At 42.7% G+C, this 26,915-nt stretch overlaps 1 long non-coding RNA gene across 1 annotated transcript in view; it reads left to right on the top strand.

Annotated features, from left to right (window-relative positions):
- LOC132540794 (uncharacterized) overlaps positions 1 to 26,211 on the top strand; it is a 38,752-nt gene extending 12,541 nt beyond the window's left edge. Inside the window, exons 2-3 of the long non-coding RNA XR_009551932.1 lie at positions 25,634 to 25,738; positions 25,825 to 26,211. This is a non-coding gene — a long non-coding RNA (uncharacterized LOC132540794). The remainder of the gene's footprint in view (positions 1 to 25,633; positions 25,739 to 25,824) is intronic.
- The last annotated feature ends 704 nt before the right edge of the window (positions 26,212 to 26,915 follow it).

Genomic DNA, 26,915 nt, shown 5'->3' with positions numbered 1-26,915 from the left:
TGGCCTGTCCATTATTCCTGTTTGTCGCATTGTTTCTGTTTTGAATGTGACCAGGAATTTCCTGTCAGATTCAAAACATTTTTTGTTTTTTTGCCCTGAACCCATCTTTGATCTAAAAAGTTTGGACACAACTGGCCCTGAGCAACTCTCTCTTTTTTCTTTCTTTCCTTCTTTCCTCCTTTCTTTCTTTCTTTCTTTCTTTCTTTCTTTCTATTTATTTATTGCCTCCAAGGTTATCGCTGGGGCTCATTGCCTGCACTACAATCCACTGCTCCTGGTGACCTTTTCTTTTTAAATATTTATCTATTTATTTATCCCCTTTTGTTTATCCCCTTGTTGTTTATTGTTGTAATTATTATTATTGTTGTTATTGATGTCCTCATTGTTGGATAGGACAGAGAGAAATGGAGAGAGGAGGGGAAGACAGAGGGGGGAGAGAAAGATACACACCTGCAGACCTGCTTCACCGCCTGTGAAGTGATCCCCCTGCAGGTGGGGAGCCGGGGGTTTGAACCGGGATCCTTACACGGGTCCTTGCGCTTCATGCCATCTGTGCTTAACTCACTGCACTACCACCTGACTCCCTTCTTCTTCTTTTTTTTTTTCTTTTTCCATTGTTGTTGAAGCTGTCATTGCTATTGCTGGACAGAAAAGAGAGAAATTGAGAGGGGAGGGAAGACAGAGAGGGTGAGATATAGACACCTGCAGACCTGCTTTACTGCTTGAGAAATGACCTTCCCCCCCTCCACCCCCACCACAGGTGGAGAGCCAGGGGCTCAAACAAGGATCCTTACGCAGGTCCTTGTGCTTCATATTCTGTGCGTCACCGCCCAGCCCTCAGTGGGTTTCTCTTTGTTCACTGAGACTCTGGGGCTCTAGGAATTCTGTTCACATCACTGGGCAACTTGGTTTATTTGTTTTGTTGGCCAACTATGATAATGGATTTTGTAGTTTCTAGGTCTTATTTATTTACCTCTAGGATTATTGCTGAGACTCAGTGCTTGCATTATGAATCCACTGCTCCTGGTGGTCATTTTCCCCCCTATATTATTGGCTAGGACAGAGAGAAATGGAGAGAGGAGGGGTAGAGAGAGAATGATAGACACCTACAGATCTACTTCAGCACTTATAAAATGTCCTCCCTCTGTGGGTGGGAAGCCAGGGGCTCAAACCCAGATCCTTGTGGAGGTCCTTGTGCTTTGTGCTATGTGTGCTTAACCTGCTGTGCCCAGCCCCCTAGTATTTAAAAAAAACATTGTCTTTATTTATTTGATAAAGACATCTAGAAATTGAGACATAGGGAGAGGGAGAGAGACAGACAGACACCTGCAGCCCCTGCTTCACTACTTGTGAAACTTCCCCCCTGCAGGTGGGGACTGGGGGCTTAAACCTGGGTCCTTGTGCATTTTAACGTGTGCTCAACCAGGTGCGCTACTCCTCAGCCCCTCTGGTTTCTAGCTCCTGTGAACTCTTAGACCAGCTGTTTATGAGGACAGTACGATTGCCAGAGTTCTTACTGTGACCTGAGTGCTGTTGACAGGCATGGAGTTAGCTCCCACTGCCAACTCCTGTGTGTTGTTCCCTCACAAAGAGCAACTCAACAATGGCTGTATCCTGTTGTGACATCGCTGCATTAAGTGACGCTAGTTCGTTTCTCTGGTTAAACTGAATCTTTGTGGCCTTTCCCCAAAGTTTCTTTGTAAGCCTGAAAGTATTTTGTGGACATCGGCTGAATGGCAAAGTAATTAAATGCCATTCGCTAAGAAATCAAATTTAGGTGTGCAGAACAGATGCCCAAGGACTCCTGTCAATATTGCCTACCTCAGCTTCTCTTCAAGGAAGAAAATCAACTGTGAATGAGAAACTCATGTTTAGGTTTGGGGAGTTAGCCAGACTTCACTACGGGGGAAATCCTGAAGATATTTCTTGACATGAAAAAAAGTTGCCTACATTTTTATACCCAAAGACTCAAACTGGATACATGAATTCTGTGATGCCACTCAGCTGAACTCCTTACTTGCTAATGACAGCACTTCTCTCTGAACGTAGACATAACAAGACCTAACAGGCCGTCCCGGTGTCTTCCTAGGGAATGATGGCGAATGAGCTGGAAACTGTCCCTTTTAAATCCACTTTCATCTTTGACCTTGCTAGACACCTTTGGCCTTTTGCTTACATCATTTAATATCAGTTTCCCCTTGATTATGACAGCAACACAGCATCAAAGAGAGAGGCCTTTGCTTGTCACTGAAGTGAACCTGTTTATACTGAAGAGAATTACAGAATTAAAACTGACTTTACGGGACATCAAAATGTCCTTTATTTTAGTCAGTGTGGTTAAGAAATGAGTCGTGGACTTCATAAAGATCTATATGCTAGTGGGGTGACCGTGTTTTCCCTTTGCCTAACAGTTACCTTGGCAACAAATGGCCTGGCTGAGAGTCACATGTCCTTGATTAAGAATGCACGCGAGGCTGGGATAACATTATGCTGATCACCTATAGGGAGGCTCTTGACAGTCGGCCTGTGATTAGCTCATCAGGAAGGGTGTGCTGATCTCTGGAGGGAAAGAAGTCAGATTTAAAGTCTCCATGTTTTTTGAAGCTTCAGTGTGTGGAGGGGATAGCGGCTAGAGAAGATATGCAGCTTCCTGTTCTCTTCTCTGTTATTTCCTCTACATTCTGATTATGGGTGAGGTTTGTTGAGGCTAACCTGACCAGCCTGGGACTGGAAGATAGTTATAAGAAGGAGTAATTGATCACTTTCATTACTGGCTTTTGTGGGGAGAGGTGTCTTTGCGGGGTGGTGGTATTTCTTTCCTTGGTATAATCTCCTGCAGCTTTGTTTGTATTGTAGAGAATTATGGCTTCTTGGAACCATTCCAGGTTCTCACAGCCTGCTAGCTTTCTTTCTTATTTTTCTTTTTTTACAGTTTATTTATGAGAGAGAGAGAGAGAGAGAGAGAAAACTAGAGCATCACTGTGGTACATGCATCGCCAGAGATCAAATTCAGGACTTCATGCTTTTAAGTTCAATGCTCTGACCACTGTGCCATCTCCCGGGCCACAGTTTGCTTGTTTTCTACTTACTGAATTATCAGGGAAGTGGAATTTATTAGCAAGAATTCCTAAATAAGAATGAAGAATAGTCATAATATTGATTGTTAGTTTATAGTATAAATGACATGTGCATTCAAAGCTTTATTAAATAAGAGCTATAGCAAAGCCAAAAAAATGAATTTTTAAATTTTTTATTTGGGATAGAGGCAGAAAAACTGAAAGGGAAGTAGGAGATCAAGGAGAGAGAGAGAGAGAGAGAGAGAGAGAGAGAGAAAGGGAGACAGACAAGAGGGGTTGCAGGTGGGGACCAGGGGCTGGAACCCAGGTCCTTGTGCACTATAATGTGTGTGCTCTTTTCTCTCTCTCTCTCTCTCTCTCTCTTTCTTTCTTTCTTTCTTTCTCTCTCTCTCTCTCTCTTTCTTTCTTTCTCTACCCCCTTTTTTTTCTACCAGGATTATCACTGGGACTCAGTGCTCATAGTATGAATACACAGCTCCTGGTGGCCATTTTTTCTATTTTATTTGGTAGGACAAACAGAATTTGAGAGAGGACGGGAGATAGATAGATAGATAGGTATAGAGAGACAGGGACCTGCAGACCTTCTTCACTGCTCGTGAAACAGCCCTGCTGCAGGTGGGCAGCGGAGGCTCGAACCCTGGTCCTTATACATAGTACTATGTGCACTTAACTGGGTGTGCCACCACCCAGCCTTCTGAATTCTTTATCAATAATTAAATAAAATGTATTTTATTAAATAAAATACGGAATAGATTTTAATCATTAAAGTTAGCAAATGTAAAATGAATTTCTTTACATAAATAGAAGACAACATGTTTTTTTTCAAGAAAAATTGAATGAGAGGGATTATTCACAGCCTTAGAAATGAGGATTTTAGAAATAGTTGTTTGGTTTTATTTGCTAGGACAGACAGACTTTGAAAGACATGGCAAGATAAAGTGGGAGAGTTAAAGAAAGACACCTGTGGCCCTGCTTCCTTGCTTGAAGCTTCCTCCTTCTGGGTGGAGACTGCTTTCACGTGGTTCTGGAGAGTGAAACCACGACCTCACAAACGGAAGACATGCCTCCTCCCTGTGAAGCCTCCTGTTGGGACATGAACGCAATTAGCGGAATTGTTGGGACAGGAATATAATTAGCATTCAGCTGACGTCAGCCTGAGGAGCATATTACAGACTTACCCAAACCCACAAGGGATGTGGGTGTGTGGGGAGTGATTGAAGCCAGTGTGAGTGTCCGCGGAAGCGGGTCTCTGCTGCCCTTGCTGCGCTCCTTCTCCCCAGACCGGCTGCCATGCAGCTTCCTCCGGAACTGAGCACGTGTAGCCCAGCGCCTGAATTAGCTTATGGACTCACGGCTCCCGCCATCATTTGCCCATCTTTGCCCCTTTGCCTGTTTAATAAACTCCAGACAAAGCCAAGTAAGGTCTTTTATTTTTTAATTACAATAATCTCCCTCTCCCTTAGAGGCTAAATTTTATTTTATCTTATTTTTAAAATTAATTACTTAATTCTTGTTGCCAGGAGTTCACTGCTGTGGGCCAACTTTTTGAGACAGACAGACAGACAGACAGAGAGAGAGAGAGAGAGAGAAAGCCATACTTCCTAGCTTTTATTCATTCTCAGATCCCTATTATCTGCTTTACTCCTACTTTTTGACTCCTGGTCACTAATCATTTTGTCCTGCTTTCTATCTCACTGTCTTTCAGCCACCAAGTCATAGACGCTACTATTTTTCTATCCTGATGACCTCACCAATGTGTCCTGGAACCTCATCTCTCTGAACCACTAGGGAAAGATAGAAACAGGCTGGGGGTGTGGATCCACCTGCCATCATCCATGTTCAGTGGAGAAACAATTACAGAAGCCAGACCTCCCACCTTCTGCACCCCATCATGAATGGTACTTTAGGACTAGCTGCATTGAGGAAGAGTGAGCTAGCTTCTGGTTGAGTCTAGGGACTGGGCTCTGTACTTATTCTGGAAAGAAAGATTGCTAGACACGCAACTATTGAAGTGAAAGCAGGACCACTGGAAAAATGGGGGAAATATATACACACAGATATAGATAGATAATTATAGAATCAGCCCTTATCTGTGACCTTGGAAAAGTTACTGCAGTTTCTGATGGAGGGGGTGGGGACAACAAACTCTGGTTGTGGAAATCATATGGAATTATATACCTGTTATCTTTCAATTTTGTAAACCTATATTAAATAACTAATAAAAGTAAATTAAAAAATGAATTATGGTCCATACTCCCAGAGGGAGAGTAATGATAGAAGAAGATGACCAGAGGGCTCTGAACTCCAATTCTATCAGGACACAGAGAGAGAGAAGAGGGAAACTATGAAGGACATTTGGAAGTAGTAATAGGTGTAGGTGTGATTTAGAAAGGAAGCGAGGGCAAGACTATAGAAAATAATGAACAAATATATGTAAATACAGACAGATAGAGAAATAATAGTCAGTCAGTATCTGTGACCTCAGGAGAACATCTGTAGTTTCCAAAGGAGGGAGTGGGGTTACAGACTCTGGTGGTAGGAATGGTATAGGATTATACCAGATATCTCCTAAGTTTGTGGATCAGAGGAGTCGGGTGGTAGCGCAGCGGGTTAAGCGCAGGTGGTGCAAAGCGCAAGGACCGGCATAAGGATCTTGGTTCCAGCCCCCGGCTCCCCACCTGCGGAGGAGTCACTTCACAAGCGGTGAAGCAGGTCTGCAGGTATCTGTCTTTCTCTCCCCATCTCTGTCTTCCCCTCCTCTCTCCATTTCTCTCTGTCCTATCCAACAATGATGATAACAACAATAATAACTATAACAATAAAACAAGGGCAACAAAAGGGAATAAGTAAATATTTTTAAAAAATTTGTGGATCAATATTGTCACTAATAAAATAAAAATAAAAACAACAAAATATATACAAAAAATACAGAGCTAAAGAGCTCAGAAGTGTTTGTCATTCTGTGGAAAACAATTCAGGAATTTCTTCTACTCATCTTCAAAGTCTTCTGCTGTAGTTCATCCCTACAGAGTTAATACAGAAAAGCTATCCCTGAAGTGCTTGGCCAAAAGTAAGAGCTCCAAACTCCTTATGTAGCATCAACCATGGTGTCGATTTTGCCCAAGTTCTGGGCAGATAAGCCACCTGGTGCTTGATGTGAATTCTTTGAGTTTTTTAAAAGTGTTTTATTATGGGAATAATAATTTGTAAGACAGCTATTTCACATGGGTATACTCTCTCAGCTATTTTCCATAGAGACTTTGACTATTTTTTTCCTTTTAGAAATTACTTTTGGGAGTTGGGCGGTAGCGCAGCGGGTTAAGCGCATGTGGTGCCTAAGTGCAAGGACCCGGAGTAAGGATCCGGGTTCAAGCCCCCAGCTCCCCACCTGCAGGGGAGTCGCTTCACAGGCGGTGAAGCAGGTCTGCAGGTGTCTGTCTTTCTCTCCCCCTCTCGGTCTTCCCCTCCTCTCTCCATTTCTCTCTGTCCTATCCAGTAACGAAGACAGACAATAAAACAAGGGCAACAAAAAGGGAATAAATAAATAAATATTAAAAAAAGAAATTACTTTTACATTATATCATAACTTTAAAATATATTATATTATAATCTTTATATTAGGAAAGAATTTTTAAAGGTTTATTCTATTTATTTGATAAAAAGATAGAGAGAGAGAGGCAAGGAGAAGGAGGAGGAGGAGGAGGAGGAGGAGGGAGAGGGAGGAGAAGGAAAAGGAGAAGAAAGAGAAGGATAAGCAGCCAGAAAGCTGTTTGTGCTCTGGCACATGGCGGTGCTGGGGATTGAAACTGGGGTTGTTGTTCCCTCAAGCCTGCAAGTCTGGTGGACCACCGTTTTTCTCTCTCCTCCCTCAAGGAAATTGGTTTACTAAGAAGCACATAAAAACCCTCCTTTTACTAATTCCGCACCCCCCCCCCAATCTTTCTCACTTACTTATTTGGGAAAAATTTCTCTTTAACTCAAATCTATAGTTAAGCATAAGAAAAAAATTTGAGAGAGTCGGGCGGTAGTACAGCAGGTTAAGCGCAGGTGGCGCAAAGCGCAAGGACCTGCAGAAGGATCCTGGTTCGAGCCTCTGGCTCCCCACCTGTAGGGGAGTCGCTTCACAGGCGATGAAGCAGGTCTGCAGGTGTCTATCTTTCTATCTTTCTCTCCCTCTCTCTGTTTTCCCCTCCTCTCTCCATTTCCCTCTGTCCTATCCAACAATGATGACATTAATAATAATAACTACAACAACAATTAGAAGATAATAATGGCAACAAAAAGGAAAATAAATAAATAGAAGTTAAAGAAAAAAGAAAAAAAATTGAATGAAAAATTCCCTGTTAAGGGAATAATTAGACTATAGGTTTTTGTTCTTTTCTTTATTGGGGGGATTAATGGTTTATAGTAGACAGTAAAATACAGAAGTTTGTCCATGTGTAACATTCCCCAGTTTTCCATATAACACTCTAACCCCTCACTATGTTTTCCTTTGCCATCATGTTCCCGGACCTGAACACATCCTTCTTCCCCAGAGTCCTTAAATTTGGGGCAATACACTAAATGCTAGATTGTGTTTTTTAACTAGTTACAAGTGATAAAAATTAATTGATTATATTAGCAAACAGAAGCCACTTGCCCATTGTGTTAAGCTCCTGACTATTCAAGAAACAGAGGAATAATGTAAGTTAGAAATTTCTGTTATCAATCTATCTCATATCTATCTATCTATCTATCTATCTATCTATCTATCAATCATCTATCTTTCTATCTATGTATCATCTATGTATCTTCTCTCTTATGTTGCATTTAACTTGTCTTTACATATCTGCATTTATCACAAATAGCAACTCTCAAACAGATCTGACTTTCTACCCCATGAGAGTCCTGTCTGCAGAAGCACGTTTGCATTTTGAAGTACTGTTGATTCTCATAACTATGACTCAGAGGTGACTGACTGTCCACAGTCTTTTTCTCAGGAGTCCCACTCTGGTTGGGGGTAAGAGCGGTGGAGAGGAAAAAGGGAAACTGAGCTGGAGGAGGGAGAGGGCAGGAAAGCCAGGGGTTGTTGACTAGAAACCATTACTGAAGAAACATTACTTAGAAATATGGACAGTGTTTAGCACAATATCATCTTTTTTTTTTCTCCCAGAGAGAAACTATTGTTGATTGTTTTGGAAATACCCCACTATTAAAAGGAATAAGATATTTGCTCTGGGAATGAAATAAAGCCATGCAAGTATTAATCTGTGTTGTCTCCTCCTAAATGAGCTTTTGTTTGTTTGATTTTTTTCCCCCCTTCTGAGATAGCCAGTGTTAGTCTTATTCAATACCTGCCATCATGGTTTGTAGAACTAAGATCAACCACGGTCCACAGGGCCTTGGGAAAATGTTTCGCTGAGTCTAAAGAACTCAGATTGTCTGGAAGTATGTTCATTTGCAGAATAAATCTTTTTTTAAAATATTTATTTTATTTATTCCCTTTTGCTGCCCTTGTTGTTTTATTGTTGTAGTTATTATTGTTGTTGTCGTTGTTGGATAGGACAGAGAGAAATGGAGAGAGGAGGGGAAGACAGAGAGGAGGAGAGAAAGATAGACACCTGCAGACCTGCTTCACCACCTGTGAAGCGACTCCCCTGCAGGTGGGGAGCCGGGGTTCGAACCGGGATCCTTATGCCGGTCCTTGTGCTTTGCGCCACCTGTGCTTAACCCACTGCGCTACAGCCCGACTCCCAGAATAAATCTTAAAAAAAAATCCTTCCTTCCTTCCTTCCTTTCTTCCTTCCTTCCTTCCTTCCTTCCTTCCTTCCTTCCTTCCTTCCTTCCTTCCTTCCTTTCATAAAGACAGAGAAATTGAGAAGCACAGGGAAGATAGAGAAGGAGAGAGAGAAATACCTGCAGCACTACTTCAGTGCTTGTAAAGCTTTCACCCTGCAGGTGGGGATCGAGGGCTTGAACTCAGGCCCTTCCTTGCACTTGGTAATGCATGGATTCAACCTGGTGCACCATCACCTGGCCCTCATTTTAAAACTTTTTTATAGGAGAAACCTATTTTTTAAATATGAAACTATATTATACTTTATTTTTATATATATTAAATTTTATTTATTTATTATTGGATAGACACGGAGAGAAATTGAGAGGGGGAGGATGAGATAGAGAGGGAGAGAGACTGAGAGACACTCACAGCCCTGTTTCACACTCATGAAGTTTTCTCCCTGCAGGTGGGGACCAGGGGTTTGAACCTGGGTCCTTGCACACTGTAGTGTGTGCCCTTAACCACGTGCATCATTTCCTGGCCCTCTATTTTGTACTTAAAATATAAAAATGATTGATTTATTTATTATGGAATGTTCAGGCAAAAACAAAACACAGAGATGACAGAGCAGAACTAAGTACCAAGACTTAACAGGAACAAATTCACACACTTTTGTCATTAGCTTACTATAGAGTATATTTTAAACAATAAATAATAGAGGACTATGTAAAGTTTCCCACCTCATGGATTTGCACATCATAGACTCTTTTTATTATTTTTAATCAGATTTATCACTGGAGCTCGATACCTGCATAAATAATCCACTGCCACTGGCAGCCTTTCCCCCCCTCCCTTCCTTCTTTCCTTCCTTCCTTCCTTCCTTCCTTCCTCCCTTCCTTTCCTTCTCTTTTTCTCTCCTCTCTCCCTCTTTCTTCTCTTGTGTTGAATTTGATAGGCCAGAGAGAAATTGAGAGGGAAGGGAGATATAGAGAGGGGGAAAAATGATCCTGAAAGAGACACCTGCAGATCTGCTTTACTGCTCATGAAACTTCCCCTCTCTCTGTAAGTGGGGTGTGTGTGTGTGTGTGTGTGTGTGTGTGTGTGTGTCTAGGACTTGAACCCAGATCCTTGTGCATGGTTATGTGTGATCTCAAGTGGGTGCCCCACGGCCTGGTACCTCACTCTAGATAGTTTCTCTTCTCTGTGGAAACCACTATACTAGCTTTCAGTATATCGTTCTTCTGTAATAATTTTTATTTAACAGAACAGAGAGGAATTGAGAGGGGAGAGGGAAGATAGTGAGGGAGAGAGAAAGAGAGACACTGGCAGCATTTGCTTCACTGCTTATGAAGCTTCCCTCTGCAGGTGAGGACTGGGGGCTTAAACCTGGGTCCTTGAGCATGGTAATGTGTGTGCTCTACCAGGTGCACCACTGCCCACTCCCTCCTGCAGTTTTCCCTCTAATTAACGTTATTGTTCCATCCACATTTGGGCAAACCTATCTTCAGGCCTGCCTGATAAAACCAGAGCAGCTGGCCGGCTATGTCCTGTGAGTCACTTTCTCTGAGTCATATGAGATGGTCTTTTCTCTTCCAGTGCTCAAGGCCATTCTTGTACTCCTTAGCTCAGCCTAGACACTGCTGGTTTGTATCATTTGGGGTTTATAACTGTATAAATTCTCCATAAGCGTGTAATAAAGTTTGGCCTTTTTTTTCCCCTTACTAATCTCTCTGATGTTAGCTCGTTTGCTTATCCACCCCTAGAAGAGCCCAGAAGGGATGCAGGAGTTATCCCCTGTGCCCAGGACACCTGCTTATGTCATCGGGGTGGCTGCACTGGCCCTTCAGTGGCCCGGGTTGGCCTGGTGCAGTATTGATAGTGGTCTTGCCCCAGGGTGCTGGAAGCTTCTATTTGCCATACTGATGAGAGACTCAGCTTTTTGCTATTGCAGAGCAACAGGACTGAGACTCAAATTTTACAAATTTGGCAACTTATATAGTCTCTCCCGACAAGCACCAGTGCTTTTCCTTGTCCTGCAACATGGAAGAAGCACTGACCTGCTCAACATTTGTACTACCTTCTTGGTGCTTATTCAGCAGAGCCAGCATTGTCCTGGACAGTCTTAGGGATGCATCAGGAAGATACTAGAAACACCTGCAGGAATGACAGGTAATTGTGTTTTATAACATTTAGAATGCAAGCTGCCAGCACTCATAACTCAATAGCCAACTTTCTGTTTAGGACTCAGCTGTGTTTTGGAAGATATATTAATAATGTTTTAGAGGCTCAATGTTTTCAACAGATAGTTTTTCAACGAAAAACTTGCACATAAAACTTTCTGGGTCCATGTAGAAACATAAACGCGTTTGTGATGTGTGTCAAGTAAAAAATCTTACGGGAGAGTCTGTTAGCATATTTTCAGTGACTATGTATGTGTGTGTTTGTCTTGGTGTCTATTTTCTATCCTTCCCTGACTCCATTCAAATGTGTATGAGAAAAATCCCAGGATTAATTTTTGGGTGTGGATGGAGGCCAATTCAAAGGCCACTCCACCTATAAATCAGGGGACTGGAGGGGTTTACTAGGTCTCCCCCAGTTTCTCCTCGAGGGATGATGTATTCATGCAGATGGAGTGACACTGAGTGCCCAAAATACTGCCAGAAATGCTTTGGGACGTTGCCATCTCCCAAAGAATTCGAGACATCTCTGTGTTCTTTAGTGAACTGCGTTTATTTACTGTTTCATGGCAGTGAAATCTCTCCTTTCAATACTTTTTAATGACTTCAACCAACCCTCTGTCACATAAACTTCATCTGCGAAGCTGAGCCCACAGTATCTGGGTCACATAATTGTTTCTGATGCCAATACATTTTCTTTCCCATTGTTATTGACTCTACCGTTAGAATGGGGGGAGACTGGCTGGTGAAAGTGTCCTGGGTCCTTTACGTTTTACTCAGATTTCACAGTCCCTGTAACCTGAACTCTCCAAACTAAGTGTCTTAGCAATTACGATTACATTTAGATGATTGCTTTATCCCAACCTGTCAGCTGGACAATCATGTTGGGGTGTGTGTGTGTATGTGTGTGTGTGTTTACACACCCTTATAATTGGTGCTGGTGGGGTGAGTGCTCAGAGAGGTCTAGGAGGATATGTTTCCTTGGACAGGCATGAACAGTCTGAGATTCTGCTTGACACCCAGTCTGCTGGCCTATTGATTGCCCTTGACCCCCAGTCTAAGACCCATAGCAGGAAACTGACAGCTACCCATGTGAAACCTTGCCTTGTCAGAAACAGTCACAGCTCCCCTGAGGCCAGGTGGTGGTGCACCTGGTTAAGTGCTCACATTACAGTGTGCAAGGATCCAAGTTCAAGCCCCTGGTCCTCACTTGCAGGGGGAAAGTTTCACTAGTGATGAAATAGTTCTGCAGATCTCTCTCTGTTTCTTTCCCTTTCTACCTCCCCTCTCAATTTCTCTGTCTCTATCTAATAAGAAATAAAAATATGCTAAAGAATATGGTCATGGCTTCCCTGAAGATGTTGGGAGTGGGTGTTCTTGGTAACTCAGGGAGTTAGGGGCTCCCCTGGCAAGCCTGGGGCTGTGGTCAAGGTTATGAAGTCCCCGGGCAGCAATGTCTTACCCTCAGGGCAGTGGTGATGGAGGCTGCAGAACTGGACTTGTAAGGCCTGACATTCCTTTGATTTAAGTAGTGTGTATTCACATTTTTTGGTGGAGCTATTTATAAGTGTCCTTACGTCTCAGTCACCAGGCTTATTAAAGACATAAATATTTTACCTCTTAGCAAAGATGAAAATAGTTTTCACAGATTTCCTGGCAGGCAACCACAGAGCCTGGCCAATCCCTTTCATCTGCAGATTGCAACCTAATAAAGTATTGATGTAGGGAGCAGGACTTGTCTCAATGTCACATTCCCCCAAATCACAAAACCAGGCTGGCCAGGGTGAAGGGGTGGTGGTAGGGGAGGGGTTGGGGTGCCTCTACCTTAAATTGTTTTGGATGTTAGAGTGGCTCAGGGGAGTTGGACTGCAGTAGTGAAGAAATTAAAGAGATGAAACTCTGCAAAGTGTGAAGATGTGCTCTCAAATGGAAAACACCTCTCTCTCTCTCCCTCTCTCTCTCCCTCTCTCTCTCTCTCTCTGTCCTCTCTCTCGGTGGGCTGCCTGATTACTTGTCTTAAATTTTAGACCATGTGACAGTGTCCTAGACCCAACTCTTTGTAATGACTGCAGTTCCACACCCAAGTCTCATACTCAAATTCTCCTTGTGTCATAGAGCCTTAGACCAGGGGTGGGAGTTGTCTGGGTCTAAAGGCAAGCTACAGGGGTTACAGGGTGGTCAAGGAACCTGAATAGGACAGCGCCCAGAGAAGGGGAGCACTGCCATGGTGGCATCAGAAAGTTCACCCCTAAACCACTTGGGACTTAACAGGGGTTGTGAGAAGACATTTCAGGGAGCAAGGGAACAAAACTTTCCCGTTCCTGACTGAGTTTAGTTACCTTTTTAGTACATTTTCTGTGTTTTCTCTCATTTTCCTGTGGTGGCCCATGCAATGAATCACTTTTGCTCTGAGTGTGACCCAGCAGGCAGAGAGCCTTAGTGACTGACCTCCAGACCTGTCTGTCTGTCTCTGCCCTGTCTCTGTATTTGTCACTCTGGCCTGCTCCAAACTAAAACTGGAACTTCCTCTTCCCATGCAGCAGGAACTACAGGAGCTGTGTGTAACAGGCATGTTCTTTTTCTCTTCTTTTCTTTCTTTTTCTTTTTCCCCCTTTAAGATAATGTTTATTTCTTTAGGTTTTCAGTGATTTACAAAATTACAAAACAATAGGGGTATAATTACACACTGTTCCCACCACCAGAGTTTTGTGTTCCCAATTCCCTCCATTGGAAACTGCAGTGGTTCCTTTAAAGTCACAGATATGGGTTGACTATTATTTCTATAACTATAACTATATATGCCTATTTTTCTATGGCCTGCCTTCTCTTACTTAATTACTTTTTCTCCCTTTACTGGAGGGACTGATGATTTATAATCAACAGTAAAATACAGTAGTTGGTACATAAGTAACATTTCTCAGTTTTCCATGTAACAGTCTAACCCCCAAACGAGGTCCTCCTCTGCCATCATGTTACAAGACCTGAACACTTAACCGTCCCCACCCCAATACCAGAGTATTTTTTTTTGTTTTTAAATTTCTTTATTGGGGGATTGAAGCTCAGGTCCTGGAACATGATGGCAGAGGAAGACCTAGTGGGGGTTGAATTGTTACGTGAAAAACTGAGAAATGTTACATATGTACAAACTACTTCCCCTCCCTCACACCCTACCAGAGTCCTTTACTTTGGTGCAATACACCAACTCCAGTCCAAGTGCTGCTTTGTGCTTTCCTTTCTGTTCTTATTTCTCAACTTCTATCTATGAGTGGGATCATCCCATAGTCTTTTTTTTTTTTTACATCTATTTGAAGATAGTGACACTAAGGTCTTTCCTAGGTCATGACCTAATTTGACAGGTGACATCTCAGCTCTTGAAGCCACCTGTTGGTTCTGCCTTCCGTGCTGGCTAAGTGTTCTCTCTCTCATTTTACATTCCCCTCCCACCCTTATCAACTTCTCCCATCTGGCTTCCACTAGTTCAGCCTCCTGTAACCAGGACCTAGATCTCTACAAATGTAGACCCTCCATTGCATTCTCTTGACTCTACCACATACTTGAATTCAGTGGGACTTCCTCCTCTCCTTGCTCTTTCTCTCTTTTTAAAAATATTTTTATTTATTAATTTTATTTCTTGGCTAGAGACAGAGTAAAATCAAGAGGGAAGGGGAAGATTCAAAGGGGGAAAGAGAGACAGACGCCTGCAGCCCTGCTATACTACTTGTGAAGCTTCCCTTCTGCAGGTGGGGACAAGGGGCTTGAACCTGGGTCCTTGCACATAGTAACATGTGCACTCAACCAGGTGCACTACTGCCCTGTCCCTCTTCTCCCCCTTCTCTGTCAAGTCACTTTCATTTGTGCATTAGCTTCTGAGAGCATGAGCTCCCCATTTTGAAAGTTCCTCCATCTTGGAGACTTGCTTTACAAGTAAAAGAAAATAAAAGTTGAGAAGCAAGCTGACCTCTCCCCCAGGAACACCTGAGTCATCTGGGCAACCACAGGTGATTCATTTGAACTTGCAAGAAAGATGTTGCAAACTAAGTGTTTATGCGACAGTTTGAATTTTTGAAATACCCACTCAACTTTATCTGCTCATTTTGCTTCTGTAATACCTGCTCTGCTGAGATAAAGATTTGACGCCATAGAGATTAGAGTGCACTGTTTAGATAAAAATGTGATGTGTAATAACTTGTGCCCTTTGCTTTGCTCAAAATGTAATGTGTAAATTGTGCCCTTTGTTTGGTTCAAGATGTAATGTGTAACTGTTTTCCTTAGATAAAATGTACATCCTGCTTGTGTAACCACCATCTCTTGAGAGTATAAAACAGAGGGCCTCAGAGTTGCCCAGTGTTCCTAGTCCAGGGAGCGGTCCCAGCTAGTGAACCCTCAGTGCTGAGTTCCTCTGTATGTGTGTCTTGTGTGTCTGTGTGAATAAATCTTTGATCATCATTACTCTGTGTCTGTCTTGGTCTGTGGTCAAGCTTGGTCATTGGCCTCCTAACACTGTCAAGTGCCCCAGGGGATAGGGGTCTGAGCAAGCTGCTAAGGAGGTGTGCAAGACACACAGGGCTCCTGATCTTTCATTCCCATCTTGGATAACAACTAATATGCTCAGTGGAATTATTTAATAATGTCTCCTTTCATTGTCTGCTTTGCACCAAGTACTATCAGCCTAAGACCCCAAACAAATTCACAGCAAATTTTACACCCTAGTGATTTGAGGTCACTAACTAGGTGTTCACTTAGGAAGCAAATGCCAGGGAGTGATATTAAGGAAATCAGTCCCACCATGTATAATGCCAGCAGGAAGAATCAATGTTAAGTTTATCTAATCCATCCTGGTTGCAGTTCAATCAAATGAATACTCCATTCACTAGATCTAGTGATGTAGTAATAGGTAAAGTACTTCCAAATAGGGTAAGCCCCTCACCACCACCAGTCCCCTCAATTCTTGAGGGTTTTTCTGTAACTTGGATTTTTCTCAGCTAGGGTTTGATCTGCTGCCCTTGGACCTTGCCTTGGCCTAGGTAATGGGACAGAGAAACTGGCTCACCATGAACCCAAATGGAAAAGGTGGGCTTGGGAAGAGACTGAGAATGCGTGATTTTTAAACACTTCTGACTAAACCCAGTTAAACTGTTTACCATGCAGATTCTGAGAAATGGACTCTTTCAGGATTGTGTTAGATCTTAGTGAAAAATAACTATTTTGCTTCAACTAAAGAGTGGTATCCACACAGGGATTGCATGAGTAATAGTAAAGTTCATTATATATAAAACAAACTGAACTTACCTATGTAAGCAACTACCAGATCAAGAAAAAGAGAATCCCAGAACTTCACCAGGTCCCCTTTCAGCTACTCACATGTTCCTTGATTTTGATAATTCTGTGTTTTGCCTCACTTATCCTGTTCTCTCTTCCCTTTGTTGTTTTCTGTAGCTCAACTGTTTTGTTACCCTGTTCTGATATTGTATTAGCTTGTTCAGCTATTTGTGCTCTAAGCTCAGCTATTTCAGTTTTCAGCTCTCTGATAACCTTGAGATAATTAGTGTTTTCTTTCAGAGTTTCATTTGTTGTTTCCCCATTTCTGATGATATTACTTTCAAAAGCTTTTCTCACTCCTGTAACTATGCCACCAATTATTTTTTGGATGTTGTCTTCATTATTTTTTTTACTTATTCATTTTTAAATTTTTTATTTATAAAAAGGAAACATTGACAAAATTATAGAATAAAAAGAGTACAACTCCACACAATTTCCATCACCAGAACTCTGTATCCTATCCCCTCCCCTGATAGCTTTCTTATTCTTTATCCCTCTAGGAGTGTGGACCCAGGGTCATTATGGGGTGCAGAAGGTGGAAGATCTGGCTTATGTAATTGCTTCCCCACTGAACATAGGCATTAGCAGATCAATCCATACTCCCAGCCTGTCTCTCTCTTTCCCTAGTGGGGCAGAGCTCCGGGGAGATGGGGCTCCAGGACACATTAGTGGGTCATCTGCCCAGGGAAGTCCGGTTGGCATCATGGTAGTATCTGGAGCCTGGTGGCTGAAAAAAGAGTTATCATATAAAGCCAAACAAATTGTTGACTAATCATGAACCTAAAGGCTGGAATAGAGCAGATGCAGATTTGGGGTCTCTGTTTTGAAGATAGATAGGAGGTTCTTTATCTTCCCTGCAGGCTATGGGAGACTGAGGCCTTTTTAACTATAAGTAGACTGTTTATCTTAATAACTCACTGGTGACCAAGAGACAAAACAGGGTAGGGGATAGATGATAGCACGATGATTATGCCCCGAGGATCCAAAGTCCTGATCCTAATAATCTTGGCCTCACCCCCACCTACAGCTGAGATGATCTGTACTCTGTGGCTCTGTGTTTCTGAATAAATTCTGATTTCTGAGGGAATTATTCACCCTTTTCCCTAATTTATCAGGAGAATAATTTGAAAAGGCTCCTACTATATAGCCATACCTCCTGACCACTGGGAGTGTGGATTTTCTTTTCTTTTTTTTTTTTTTTTACCTAATTCTTCTCTTTTTAAATTTTTTTATTTATAAAAAGGAAATACTGACAAAACCATAGGCTAAGAGGGGTACAGCTTCACACAATTCCCACCACCAGAACTCCGTATCCCCTCCCCTCCCCTGATAGCTTTCCTATTCTTTATCCCTCTGGGAGTATGGACCCAAGGTCATTGTGGGATGCAGAAGGTGGAAGGTCTGGCTTCTGTAATTGCTTCCCCACTGAACATGGGCGTTGACAGGTCAATCCATACTCCCAACCTGTCTCTCTTGAGTGTGGATTTTCTCCTGAGTCACCTGGCCAGCAATCTGCCCTTCCCCCGCCCCATGTCAGTGTAGGGCTTCCTCGCTGCGGTTCCAGCCCCTGAGGGGCAACAGCAATGGAGACCCACAGCTGTAACTTGGTGAGGCTTAAGTTCTCCTCCCTTTAGCAGTCTTTGTTGATAAAACTCAGACTGGCGGTGGTGTTTCAACTGGCAGCTGCCAGACTGGTCCTAATCGCTCCCAAGCAGGTATGGATTGTCAGCCCCAGGAATCTTACCATAATGCCCTCTGTCCTTGATCCACATGTGTTTGCAGGCACCTGTGGCCTGGTGGGTTCCTCGAGTGATGCTCGTCTCATCTCACTGCTTCTCAGGTGATCCTCTTTGCTATTCCTGGTTGAGTCAGAAGAGCAAACCCCAGCTGCTGCTGCTCTTTAGCGTTCAGAAGTCTCCTGTCTTTGTCAACACTTAGCATTCCAGTGTTTTAAAAATTCTAGCCATTAAGTGGGGAGTGTGTATTTGGTATGACATTGTAGTTGATTTTACATTTCCCTGATGACTAAGAAGCCTGAGCATCTTTTTATAAGTTTACTGACCAACTAGATAGTCTCATTTTGTGAAATAACTATTGAAAATTCTAAAATTCTCTCCATTAAATTTTTTTTGTGATTTCCTTTTTTTTTTCTTACTTCTAGGACTTCACTTTTTTTTCTTTTTTTTATTGGGGAATTAATGTTTTACATTCAACAGTAAGTACAATGGTTTGTATATGCATAACATTCCCCAGTTTCCCATATAACAACATAACCCCCACTAGGTCCTCTGAATCCTTCTTGAACCTGTATTTTCCCCACCCACCCACCCCAGAGTCTTTTACTTTGGTGCAATACGCCAATTCTATTTCAGGTTCTACTTGTGTTTTCTTTTCTGATCTTGTTTTTCAACTTCAGACTGAGAGTGAGATCATCCCATATTCATCCTTCTGTTTCTGACTTATTTCACTCAACATGAATTTTTCAAGGTTGTTTTTTTTTTTTTTTTTTTAAACCAGAGCTCAGCTGCTCAGCTCTGGTTTATGGTGGTGTGGAGGATTGAACCTGACACTTTGGAGCCTCAGTCATGAGAGTCTCTTTGCATAACCATTATGCTATCTACCCACACCCAGGACTTCAATTTTTTTTTCTTTTACCCTGAATTCAAAAGTGCTGTGCTGTTAGACATAGGGCTTCTCCCACTCTGTGGTTTAAATCCATCCATATTGAAACATTGGAATAAATGATGTTTTCTATTCGAGAAATCATTATGGAACCCTTAACTATCGTTAGGAATGCTTGTAGGTATCTGGCATCATTACAGCAATACCATCTTTGCTTTGGTTCCTGCTTCTTTGCTGCAGACCTTGCAACTTTTCCTTAAAGTTGAGGTATGACTCTTATAAGCATAACTTATTTTTTTCTCATTTCAATACGATGGTTTTTTTCAATTGAAATGTGCATGTACAGTTATTATAATTACCAATGTACCCAGAGTAACTACTTATGACCCTATTTTATGTTGAGTATCTGTTTTCTAGTGACCCCCTGCCTATATTCCTTTTCTATGTTGTATTGTCTTTTGAAAGGTTTTTTTTTAAAATCAGTTGCTCCCTGTCTTCAATCTGTCACCTGCAGCTTATTGCACTGCTTGTGAAGCTTACCCCCCCAGGTGGGGACTGCAGGCTTGGATATGATGATGTGTGTACTCTACCTGGTTTGCCCCTACTCAGTCCCCTCCCATCACTTTCTGAATGAAGGGAACTCAGCACACATTAACACCACATTTATATGGGACCCAGCGATGCTAATATCTAGAATGCCCAAGGTACTCACCTGGGCCTATCCTGCTGGTGGAAACCCCTGCTGTAACTTCCTTGGCCAGAGTCAGTGTCTGCAGGGTGTACCTCAACAACTAACATCTGGTAACTTTGGAAAAAAAGACATTTCTTACCTGGAGGGTACCATGGCATAGTGGTATACCTGGAGAACCACACAGAGCACTGTAAGTGGAGAGAGAGAGAGGGAGAGGGAGCAGGAGAGAGAGAGAGATATATTGTGGATCTGGGATTTTGTTTTTGTAAGGATCTAGCACTGATTGGCCAGGGTTTCACAGGTTAACACTTCAATGGTGAGTTTAAACTGTAAGAGCAAGAATTAAGGAATGGGAAAGGAGAGAAGCAGACATTCATGTGATCTGTTGTCCAGGTTACTCAAAGCTTTCTAGAAGGGGAGTTCAAGGTCTCAAGTTGCTTTTCTTAGCTAGTGGCTGACTTTATTTGTTTATTTATCTTTATTTATTTATACTAGAGCACTGTTTAGTTCTGGTTTTTGGTAGTCCTGGAACTGAACAGGGAACATTTGAACCTCAGGTGCTAAAGTATTTTTGCATACTCATTATGCTGTCTCTGCTATTGCTAATATATATGTATATATATATATATATATAAATTTCTCTCTATCTTATCCAATAAAATGGGGGGAAAAGGCTGTCAGGAGCAGTGGATTTGTAGTGCAGACATGACCCCCCCCCAGCAATAACCCTGGGGAAAAAAAGAGAGAGAATAGCTTCAACTTCTCAGGGGTGACATAAGGATTAAATTCTCATTCACTGTGCCAGACACCTTCAAGTATCCACTGAGTAGTATAGTGACCTCCTTAATAAGCATTGATTAATTGGTTGAAACAACAAAATTATGAGACACTAGAGATTTTGTACACCACTCTTCAGTGTTTGTAACCTGAATGTGTGCCTTTTAGCATGTAAAGAAATAGTTTCTGGGGTACAACGTTTGTATCTTCCCCATATCAGCTATGACCAGATCACAGCCATCAAACACTCACATGAGCATGTGCTCAGGTTGTTCAGCCGCCCAGACCTGACCTTGCTCTGCAGCTCTCATAGTCATTAAGCAAGTGCAAATGAATCAGTGTGGCACCCTGATTGGAAACAGACTGACCAAGAGGAGCCTCTCAAGTTTAATACATTGCAGACCCAGGGAACTATAAAAATAAATTAAGACCTAGCTCTGCTATTGTTTTCTGAAGTCCTCAGATAGTTCTTTCTCTTCTAACTGTGGAGTGAGGACTTATGTCCTAAAACGTGGTCATGCTTTGAACACGATGGCATCTTGTTATAGACTTGCAGATGCCTTCCACCCATTCTGAGAACATCACAGGCATTTGTCTTGGCTTTCCCAACAAAAGGGTCACTGAAAAAGAGAAATCACCACAGCAATAAATAGCTTTAATTGCCAAATGCTTCTTAGAGAATACGTATGCTTAGAAGTGGAACATGTTAGTGGCTGGAAATGGAATCTCCTGGGGAGGCTGCTGTATAGGGCTCAGAGTTGCAGCATGGAGTCAGGAGGAGAATTTTCGGCCCTTTCCAAGGAATGCAGCTTTGGTGGCCTTGGGCCTGGTGGTCTTAGTGTAGCTGGACACTTTACTTGAAGGAACTAGCTTCTTCTTCTACTTCTTCTCCTTCTCCTTCTCCTTCTTCCTCTTCCTCTTCTTCTCCTCCTCCTCCTCCTCCTCCTCCTACTCCTCCTCCTCCTCTCCTCCTCTTCCTCCTCCTCCTCCTCCTTCTTTTTGCCTCCAGGGTTATTGTTGGGGCTCGGTGCCTGAACTACAAATCCACTGCTCCTGGAGGCCATTTTTTCCCCTGCTTTATTGCCCTTGTTGTTGTCATTATTATTGTTGTTGTTATTGCTGTTGTTGTTATTGTTAGATAGGACAGAGAGAAATCGAGACAGGAGGGGAGACAGAGAGGAGGAGAAATAGACAGACACCTGCAGACCTGCTTCACCGCCCGTGAAGCGACCCCCCTGTAGGTGAGGAGCCGGGGGCTCGAACCGGGATCCTTCCACCGGTCTTTGCGCTTTGCACCATGTGCGCTTAACTCACTGTGCTACCGGCCAACCCCCAGGAACTAGCTTCTTAAGATTGCTCAACGGTGTTGAAGTGTTCTGGACTTGGACACAGGAGGAAGGAGAGCCGTCTGCTTCTACGCAATAAGTGATGACAAAAGCTTGCTGCTTCTGTGTTGGCCATTGTAACTCTGACTAGTCCTACTTTTTTTTTTGAATTATTAGTGATTTAATAATGATTAACAAGATTGTAAGATAACAGGGTACAATTCCACACAGTTCCCACCACTAGAGCTCCATGTCCCATCCCCTCCACTGAAAACTTTCCTATGGAGGATGGACCCACATTCTTTATGGAGTGCAGAAGGTCGGAGTTCTGGCTTCTGTAATTGCTTCTCCAGTGGACATGGATGTTGACAGGTCTATTCATACCCTCAGCCTGTTTCTCTTTGCCTAGTGGGGCAGGGCTCTGGAGAGGGGAGGTTCCAGGACACATTGGTGAAGTCGTCTGCCCAGGGAAGTCAGGATGGCGCCAGACTTGGTGGCTGAAAGGCAGTAAGATACAAAACATAACAAAATGTTTAATAAACAGGAGCCCAAAGGTAGGACTAGATCAGTTGAAATTAGGGGTTTCCAGGTGCTAGGCAGTAATGCACATGGCGCAAGTCCGGTTTAAGATTCCTGGTTCGGGCCCCCAGCTCCCTGCCTGCAGGGGTGGTCACTTCACAGGATTCATAGTGCAGGCACCAAGCCCCAGAGATAACTCTGGAGGGAAAATTGAAAGAAAAGAAAAAAGAAATTAGGGGTCTTCATATGGGAAGAAGCTAGGAAGTCTATTTTAGGTATGTTCCAAGGTGCCCATGACCTTAGTAAGTTTTGCCCAAGCCTGACAGCTAAGATATGGGTCTAGTCCCATTTCTTACTTCATAGTCTGTACATCTCCCCACACCCCCAAACTTGGTACTACAAAACTGAACGAGCTGTTCCAGTCTTAGCTTAATTTAGAATGAGAGGTAGAGTGATTGTAACAGGTGTGTTTCACCAGGTGCACCACCACTGCCTGGCCCCCGGATTCTGATAGTCTTTCTGGCTGGAACTGTCTGTGACGCTTGAGCATTTTGCCTGTCTGGATAACCTCACCTCTCACAGTTTGGCTGATGGGAAGAATCACTCTGTGCTCTGACAACAAAGAGTTAACCAGGGAAAAGTGAATATCAAAAAGGCTTTCAAAATTGCAGCTTCTTTACAGAGGGCCTGGAAGCCTCTTACTGACCCAGCATTTAGTTAATGGAGTTCTTATCTCTGAGAGCAATCATCAAGAAAAAGTTGTATGTTTGATGCACTACAAAGGCGCTGTTTTCTTCTCTTCGACTCTGACTGGAGCTCTTGAGATCGAGGAAAACTGTTGGCTACAGTTCTAAAAACTCCAGATAAAGGCTTTGATTCGTTAATTAAATTTTTACTATCTGCATTTGATATCTCAGCCAAATTGTATCCGCTGCAGGAACAAGAAAGTCTCTCACTTCAAAGGGGCGCCCACTCGGTGACCTGTAATTATGGAATTTACTGCAGGGTGAAGTGCTGTCTGGGGTGCACCTGCCACCCTTGCATCCCCTCCACCCTGCCACCCCCACCTCAGGATCCACCCCCCCACCCCAGGGACAGCTGCTTGTCCAAGACCTTTTCAGAAGGCTCTGTTTCTGCGTAGGCCAAGACGGTGCACCTATGCACGCGGAGTCCCGTGCACCCCCAGGTGTAAGCACTGTCGAACCCATAACCCCACACACTGCCACCCTGTGCTGGTTCCACAGAAACCTGAAAGAACTCATCTCCTGGATATCTTGGTTTAAAAAAAAAGAAAGAAAGAAGGAAAGAAAGAAAGAAAGAAAGAAAGGAGAGAAAGAAAGAAAGAAAGAGAGAAAGAAAGAGAGGAAGAAAGAAAAGAAAAAGCGAGGTCTCTCTAATGAAAACTTGCAAGACTGGTGTCATACTGGGCGAGGTCGCTTGTGGGCCTGGCAGCCGTCTGTCCCCAGCTGCTTGACAGGACAACATCACTCTCTGACCCTTTTGTTCCCTGGGGACATGGACACCACTGAAGAATATTCAGCTGTCCCAGCTGCTTCCTCCAGAGGAAGATGCCCCCCCCCATGATTTCTAAGGGAATGTGATGAAAATCAGTGAAGTGTCTGTTAGAATCAGTTTCTATTTTTTATTATTTAGCTTAAGCTTCACCTTGGCCAGAAAAGCAGAGTCAAATAAATGAGAATCTGTAGTACTCATTGCCATTTAGGCTTTGCTTTGACTATTCTTTCCCCTCTCTCTGTCTCTCTCCTATATATTTAAAATCAATATAGGTACTTTAAAAATGCATAATCTAGCTTGAACTGTTTAGGAAAGATACAGAAGTATATACAAGTTGGTTAGAAAGTATTTGATGGGAGTCGGGTGGTAGCGCAGTGGGTTAAGCGCACTTGGCGCAAAGTGCAAGGACCAGAGTAAGGGTCCCGGTTCGAGCCCCCGGCTCCCCACCGCAGGGGAGTCGCTTCACAGGTGGTGAAGCAGGTCTGCAGGTGTCTGTCTTTCTCTCCCCCTCTCTGTCTTCCCCTCCTCTCTCCATTTCTCTCTGTCCTATCCAGCAATGGTGGCAACAATAGTAACTACAACAATAGAAAGAAACAACAAGGGCAACATTTTAAATAAAATAAACAATTTTAATAAACAATAAACAATAAAATAAACAATAAAAATAATAAAAATAATAAACAATAAAATAAACAATAAACAATAAACAATAAACAATAAAATAAACAATAAACAATAAAATAAAATAAATAAAATAAATAAAAATAAAAAACAAATAATAATAATAATAATAATAAACAATAAAAATAATAATATAAATATAATAAATAATAAAAAACAATAAAATAAACAATAAACAATAAAATAATAAACAATAAAATAAACAATTTTAAATAAAAATTTAAAAAAGAAAGTTATTTGCTATCAACTAAAAGTGAAACTTGGGATTTGTGCAAATTTTTATATATTGGAATTATTGGTAGAGTTCAAATTGGAGACTGTGTGCATACAAATCAATGTCTACCCCTAGTCATGACTCCTGAGTTGCTCTGTGTAAAGGAGGAATTCATGCCTAGGAGAGGAAGTGTGTGTGTGTGTGTGTGTGTGTGTTTGTGGACACACCTCCTAGTGACCATATATCATCTAGAATTGGAAGATGCTGACTTGATGATCATCAGACTCCCAGTGACCATCATGTCTCTCTGTTACCAACTGATAGGACTCACTGTCACTCCAATTCCTGCTCAGTTTGTGTGTCAATTGGCCAATTACATTGCTGTTAAAAACTTCCAGCAAATAGCAGGCTTGCTAGCAATTAACTTTTGGGGAGTCAAAATACTCTGTCATTTTTTGACTGTATGGGAATGGATGCCCCTAACCTTGTTCAGGGCTGATCTGTATTCTCTCAGATACCACAATCCAGGGGGAAGGGGAAAGCTTGGCACGAAGACAAGGTCAAGGTTGAGGATCCTGGTGTGACACTCTCCCTTGAAGTCCCTGAGAAGAGACACTTCCCTGAGAAGGGGGCTTGAGGATGGGGAACAGACTCCAGGATGCAGCCAAACCATCTGTGGTATCAGAGTAAAAGCATGTGGCAAAACTTGTGAGTTTCACTTTTCCAAACAGGACTGCCAACTTTGGGGGGCAATCTGATAAATGTGTAATTTCTTATCTGTAAAATTGATCAGAGATAAGGACTATCCTCCATAGATCCTCGAAAAGTCTTCAAACTCATCTGAAATCTCGTCACCAGCACTGTGCAGGGCCATGATGACAAATTAAGATGGATATAGATGACTTGGGAACAGTGCCAACGAGTCTGATGACTATCATCCTTCTTTATGTCCCTCCAGGGTCTCTCAGGAGGTGATTTGAATGTTCTAATAAAATGCAGTAGTGGACTGCTTCCAGACGGCACTTTTCTAGCTAAAGGAGAAGGGGTTCTTGTAATCTGAAGGGTATGTAGCTAGTAAGAATTTCTCATTGCCTTACTCTTCAATTCTAGGGAACAAGTAAATGAAATCCCACATGTGGATTTTGACAGATCCTTTCAAATCACATCAGTCTGGCATGAATGGAGTAGAGGTGACAGAAAGCTCCTTGAACACAAGGCTGAGGCCTTTCCTCATCTTCAGAATTTCATTCAACTGGAGAACATAATCAGCTGCTTTAACAGGAAATATCTGGAAAGGCCATCTTAAAGGGCCGTGCAAATCAGAGGAGGATGCCAACTTGCCTTCTCCATAGCAAAGAGAGCAGATGGTATGTGGAGGTGTGCACGCAGTGAAGGCGGTGGGCACAATTGCAGAAGGTACAATGCTGTACAGTGCAGAACCTCAGGGAGGTTGTGAAAGGGTTAAGGCACAGAAGGTGAGCCATGCTAGCACTGCCACTGCAGCTCAGAAGTGGCTGGCAGGTACCTTCAGTGACCCAGCCCAATGTCTGGTGGGTGTCATGTGAGGTTGGTCAGAGGACGAAGTGGTATTTGATAAATTGGGAAGAGAAGTCGTATCCACTTCCTACTGGTCACCATGCAAGTGAAACGAATTCACACGTGTGTGTCCTCAGTCAACTTTTTGCTGCGTAACTATCATTTTGTGTGGCAGTCGTTGCTACTAGGAGGACACCTGTTCCCATGAACTTTATTTTATTTTTTCTGTATTTTTTTGTTATTAGTGATTTAATATTGATTTACACAATTACATGCCAATAGGCATGTAATTCCATACCGTTCCTACCACCAGAGTTCTGAATCCCCAACTCCTCCATTGCAAACCTCTATAGTTCTCCCAAAGTTGCAAACATAGGTTGACTGTCATCTCTACAACTATCTGTCTACATCTGTACATAATTGCCCCCCCTTTTCTTCCAGGTCCAGTCCTCTCTTCCCCTCTAAACCACTCATGACCCTATAACTACATCCAAATTTTTCTCCCTTTTCCTTCCTCTCTCTCTGGGTCCTGATGGAGCTGGAGTTCAGAGCCCTCTTACCCTCTTCCTCCTATCACTTCTCTCCCACTGGGCGTATGGATCAAACTTTTCTTTGGGGGATGCAGAAGGTAGGATTTCTGGCTTCTGTAAATGCTTCTCCACTGAACATGGGAACTGCTATAGTAGAGGTTCCTGGAAACATGC

The sequence above is a fragment of the Erinaceus europaeus genome, chromosome 10 (genome assembly GCF_950295315.1).
Source record: "Erinaceus europaeus chromosome 10, mEriEur2.1, whole genome shotgun sequence".
Lineage (NCBI taxonomy): Eukaryota > Metazoa > Chordata > Mammalia > Eulipotyphla > Erinaceidae > Erinaceus > Erinaceus europaeus.
The sequence above is the reverse complement of the archived record's forward strand: the minus strand, read 5'-3'. Positions and strand labels throughout refer to the sequence as shown.